The 6,000-nt window shown below is 42.5% G+C and overlaps 1 non-coding gene across 1 annotated transcript; it reads right to left on the reverse strand.

The window, feature by feature from the left end:
- Positions 1 to 3,854: 3,854 nt before the first annotated feature.
- On the reverse strand, positions 3,855 to 3,927 carry TRNAR-CCU (transfer RNA arginine (anticodon CCU)). Its single transcript has one exon. It is a non-coding gene; the product is annotated as a tRNA-Arg (tRNA).
- Positions 3,928 to 6,000: the final 2,073 nt, after the last annotated feature.

A 6,000-nucleotide genomic window follows, 5' to 3' on the forward strand; every position in this document is an offset into this window, starting at 1 on the left:
GAATAACTTCTGGCGCCATCCTCTGCAAAACGTAATCAAAAAGCTTTCAGGATTTTTACCAACAAGCCAAAGGATAACCAAACCAAATGTACTACACAGCAAAGATTTTTTCTCCCTTTTGAACAATTATATGAGTGACATAAAATGAAAATTCAGTTCAGTTTAGTTCAGTTGCTCAGTCACGTCCGACTCTTTGCGACCCCATGAATCGCAGCACGCGAGGCCTCCCTGTCCATTACTAACTCCCGGAGCTTACTCAAACTCATGCCCATCGAGTCGGTGATGCCATCCAGCCATCTCATCCTCTGTTGTCCCCTTCTGCTCCTGCCCCCAATCCCTCCCAGCATCAGGGTCTTTTCCAAGGAGTCAACTCTTCGCATTAGGTGACCAAAGGATTGGAGTTTCAGCTTCATAATCAGTCCTTCCAATGATCACCCAGGACTGATCTCCTTTAGGATGGACTGGTTGGATCTCCTTGCAGTCCAAGGGACTTTCCAACACCACGGTTCAAAAGCATCGATTCTTCGGCGCTCAGCTTTCTTCACAGTCCAACTCTCACATCCATACATGACCACTGGAAAAACCATAGGCTTGACCAGATGGACCTTTGTTGGCAAAGTAATGTCTCTGCTTTTTAATATGCTGTCTAGGTTGGTCATAACTTTCCTTCCAAGGTGTAAGCGTCTTTTAATTTCATGGCTGCAATCACCATCTGCAGTGATTTTGGAACCCAAAAAAATAAAGTGTGACTCTGTTTCCACTGTTTCCCCATCTATTTCCCATGAAGTTATGGGACCAGATGCCATGATCTTAGTTTTCTGAATGTTGAGTTTTAAGCCAACTTTTTCATTCTCCTTTTTTGCTTTCATCAAGAGGCTCTTTAATTCCTCTTCACTTTCTGCCATAAGGGTGGTGTCATCTGCATATCTGAGGTGATTGATATTTCTCCCGGCAATCTTGATTCTAGCTTGTGCTTCTTCCAGCCCAGCGTTTCTCATGATGTTCTCTGCATATAAGTTAAATAAGCAGGGTGACAATATACAGCCTTGACGTACTCCTTTTCCTATTTGGAACCAGTCTGTTGTTTCATGTTCAGTTCTAACTGTTGCTTCCTGACCTGCATACAGGTTTCTCAACAGGCAGGTCAGGTGGTCTGGTATTCCCATCTCTTTCAGAATTTTCCACAGTTTATTGTGATCCACACAGTCAAAGGCTTTACAGCAAGTCTTGCCACACAGAGATAACCCTGTCGGCATCTTGTTGTGTATTAGACCTGACATTTTCATATGCAGGTATAGAAATGCATGTTTTATGAAAATGGTGTCATATTATACACATTGTTTTTCAATCTTCTCCTCCTTCTGCAATTTATCAGTTTGTTGTGAACACATCAAGTCTGTTTACAGTCAGCCCTTCCGATCTGTAGGTTCTGTGTCCGTGAATTCAACCAATAGATTGAAAAATACTTAAACATTTTTTCTCAAAAAGTTCCAAAATGCAAAACTTGAATTTGCCATGTGCCAGCAACTATCTATATAACATTTTCATTGTATTACTTATTATAAGTAACCTGCTGCTGCTAAGTCGCTTCAGTCGTGTCCAACTCTGTGTGACCCCATAGATAGCAGCCCACCAGGCTCTCCGTCCCTGGGATTCTCCAGGCAAGAACACTGGAGTGGCTTGCCATTTCCTTCTCCAATAAGTAACCTAGAGATGATTTAAATTACACAGGAGGATATGCATAGATTATATGTAAATACTACTCCATTTTATGGGGATTCCTTGGTGGTTCAGTGGTAAAGAATCTGCCTGCCAATGCAGGAGACATGGGTTTGAACCCTGGGTCGGGAAGATCTCCGGAGAAAGAAATGGAAACCCACTCCAGTATTCTTGCCTGGGAAATCCCATGGACAGAAGGAGCCTGGCGGGCTACAGTCCATGAGGTCACAAAGGAGTCAGGCACAACTAAGCAACTAAACAACAACAACAACACTCTGTTTTATACAAAGAACTTGAGTATTCTCTGATTATTATATACCTGGGGATTTGGGAACCAATCCCCTCACTGATGCTGAGGGATGACTGTACATCTACACAGCATTCTTTTTTAAAAAAAAAAAATATATATATATTCATTTATTTTTATTAGTTAGAGGCTGATTACTTCACAACATTGCAGTGGGTTTTGTCATACATTGACATGAATCAGCCATGGAGTTACATGTATTCCCCATCCCGATCCCCCTCCCACCTCCCTCTCCACCCCATGCCTCTGGGTCCTCCCAGTGCACCAGGCCCGAGCACTTGTCTCATGCATCCCACCTGGGCTGGTGATCTGTTTCACCATAGATAATATACATGCTGTTCTCTCGAAACATCCCACCCTCGTCTTCTCCCACAGAGTCCAAAAGTCTGTTCTGTACATCTGTGTCTCTTTTTCTGTTTTGCATATAAGGTTATCATTACCATCTTTCTAAATTCCATATATATGTGTTAGTATGCTGTAATGTTCTTTATCTTTCTGGCTTACTTCACTCTGTATAATGGGCTCCAGTTTCATCCATCTCATTAGAACTGATTCAAATGAATTCTTTTTAATGACTGAGCAATATTCCATGGTGTATATGTACCACAGCTTCCTTATCCATTCATCTGCTGATGGGCAATCTAGGTTGCGTCCATGTCCTGGCTATTATAAACAGTGCTGCAATGAACATTGGGGTACACGTGTCTCTTTCAGTTCTAGTTTCCTCCGTGTGTATGCCCAGGAGTGGGATTGCTGGGTCATATGGCAGTTCTATTTCCAGTTTTTTAAGAAATCTCCACACTGTTCTCCATAGTGGCTGTACTAGTTTGCATTTCCACCAACAGTGTAAGAGGGTTCCCTTTTCTCCACACCCTCTCCAGCATTTATTGCTTGTAGACTTTTGGATAGCAGCCATCCTGACTGGCACTACACAGCATTCTTAAAGGTTGCGTGACATTGCACCTTTCTTCAATTGTTGAATGTTTAAACTGTAGTGTATTGGATATCCATTGACAAAATAATGCTATGTAGTGAGAAAACCACAAAATCTCAGTGGCGTACAAAAGTAAACATTTGTTTATTGTACCAGTTCACAGGAATTCAGCTGGTCTGGGCTGGTTTGGCTGCTCTCTACTGGTCTTGCTTCTGCCTCTCCTGCCAGCTGTGGTTGGCTGAGTCGTCCTCATTTTGACTTGCTCATGTGTCTGGGACTGGCCGGTTATCAATCCCTTTAGGATGGTCACAACTGAGACAACTAGGGCAGCTCCACTGTGTGCCAGGTGAGTCATCCTCCAGGAAGCTGGAGAATTCTGGGAGAGGCCCCGTTTGAGGACAGTGGTCCGTTCTAAGTTCAGATTAGACACGCTAAATTGGATACCTTTGGTATCTTCAAGGGGAGGTTTTGAGAGGTGGGGTATGCTGTTCAGAGGACAAGTTTGGGCTGGAATGATTAATATTTTAGTCTTATGTATTTTAGGAATTAATTGAAATAGTAGGTCTGAATTAAATGACTTAATTTAATTTGAGAAGAGATTTTAAAAATGTAGGAGAGAAGAAATATAGGAGAGAGGAGACTTAGAGCCCGGCCTGGAGGACAGAGGCAGAGGAGACCTACAAACCCCTCTCTCTTGTCAGAGAAGTTGAAAGAGAACAGAAAAATGGTTTGTTATGGGAGCAAGGAGACAGTGTTTCAAAAAGTGGATGTTCACAAGGGCTTTGATAATTTAAAAAATTTATTTATTTGGCTGTGCCAGGCATTAGTTGCAAACGTGATCTTCAATCTTTGATGCAGCATGCGGGGTCTTTAGTTGTGCCATGTGAGATCTAGTTCCCTGACCAGGAATTGAACCCAGACCCCCTGCATTAGGAGTGCAGAGTCTTAGCCACTGGACCACCAGGGAAGTCCCTCTGATAGTTGTCAGAAAGTCAAGTAGGAGAGTTGGTCTCCAAAGATGGCCCCCAAATGAATTATGCCTCCTGAAATTCACACTTCGTGTAGGACCCTCCTATACTGAATGAGGCCTGGGTTTGTTCAACTAATAGAATTTGTGACTTTTGAGGATAGGTCATATGAAGCTTGCAGCATCAATCTTGGTCTCTTAAAGTGCTTGCTCAGAGGGATGCCAGCTACCATGTAAAAAGTCTGTTTACCCCTAGACCATCATGTTGTAAAGAAGGCTAAACTGACTATGTGGATTCCACATGGAGAGAGAGAGAGAGATGATGCCTGGCCACCTCCTGGTTGTGGCAGCTGTTCCAACCTGGGTACCAAACATGTAAGGAATGAGTCACCTTAGTGTCAAGATGACACCAGCCCTTTGAGACAACCCAAGTATTATCCCAGTTAATTAATAAAATCACAAGAAAGAAAAAATGAATTCTTGTTTCAAGCTACTAAATTTTTTACTAGAAGAAGATGGAATTGAAAAAAAAAAAATGTCTGCTAGATTTGGTAGTCATTATTGTTTCTAGGAGCTACAGGTGTAGAAGCCAGACCAGACCTAAATCGGTTAAGAGTGGGTAGAAACTGAAGAAATTAAGAAGGCATAGAGGACTGCTATCTGGAGAACTTTGGCTATGGATGGGTAAAAGGTAGAAAGGTTGGTAGTTGGAAGAGGAAATGAGACAAGGCAGAGTTTTTCTGATAGTCTCTACCACACACACATACATGTGCACACACACACAATGGAATGTTACTTAGCCATAAAAAAGAATGAAATCCTGCCATTTGCAACAGTATGGGTGGACCTTGAGAGTATTATGCTAAGTGAAATAAATCAAAGATAGATACCTTATGTTTTCACTCAGATGTGGGATCTAAAAAATGAATGAACAAAATGAAAATAAAAACAAACTTGGACACAGAGAACAGATTAGTGGATACAAGGGGGAAAGATGGTCAAGGGGGGAGGCTGTGAAATGGGTGAGGTGAGCCAATTGTATGGTGACAGATGGCAGATAGACTTGTCATGGTTATCACTCTGTAGTGCATACAGATGTCAAATCATAATGCTGTAACCTGAAATATATATGTGTGTGTGTGTGTGTGTGTGTGTGTGTGTGTATAAGTTGCCCTTGCATGCTGGCTCAGTCATTTCTGATTTGTGACCTTGTATAGCTTCTCTGTTTTTTAATATATTTGAAAATTTCTATAATCAAAAGGTTTAAAAACTGTTCTGAAACATATTCTTCATTCTAGTAAGTATTTATAGATAACAAATTAACATTCAGTTGTGGTAATTGAGTTTAAAATATGTCCTACTGATGCATACTTCTCCTCCTAGGATATTGGAGAGAATTCCCCATTCCAGTGATACTCTACAATGGAAGGAAAAAAGAGCCAGAGGGAAGGGTTGGGTTGAGAGGACAAGACTGAACATATAGGAGAGAGGAGGCATACGGCACTGCAGAAGTTCTGAGAAGGAGGGTGAGGTGGGATCCGGGATCCAGGTCAAGTTGAGGGATGGGTCCAGTGGAGAAAGGTGTGTGAGGGTGGGTGGGGGCAGGGGGTTGAAGTCTAGAGGAGGAGAGAATTCTCAGTGTTGTTCAGTCCCTCAGTCATGTCCAATTCTTTGTGACCCCATAGACTGCGGCACACCAGGCTTCCCTGTCCTTCAGTATCTTCTGGAGTTTGCTCAGATTCAGGTCCATTGAGTCAGTGATGCCATCCAGCCATCTCCTCCTCTGTCCTCCCTTCTTCTCCTGCCCTCAGTCTTTCCCAACATTGGGTCTTTTCCAATGTGTCGGCTCTTCACATCAGGTAGCCAAAGTATTGTAGCTTCAGCTTTAGCATCAGTCCTTCCAATCAGGGTTGATTTCCTTTAGGATTGACTGGTTGAGAGTTCAAGGGACTCTCAAGAGTCTTCTCCAGCAACACAGTTCAGAAGCATCAATTCTTCGGTGCTCAGCCTTTTTTATGGTCCAAGTTTCACATCTATACATGACTACTGAAAAAACCAGAACTTTGACTATAT

This window comes from Muntiacus reevesi, chromosome 9 (genome assembly GCF_963930625.1).
Source record: "Muntiacus reevesi chromosome 9, mMunRee1.1, whole genome shotgun sequence".
Classification (NCBI taxonomy): domain Eukaryota; kingdom Metazoa; phylum Chordata; class Mammalia; order Artiodactyla; family Cervidae; genus Muntiacus; species Muntiacus reevesi.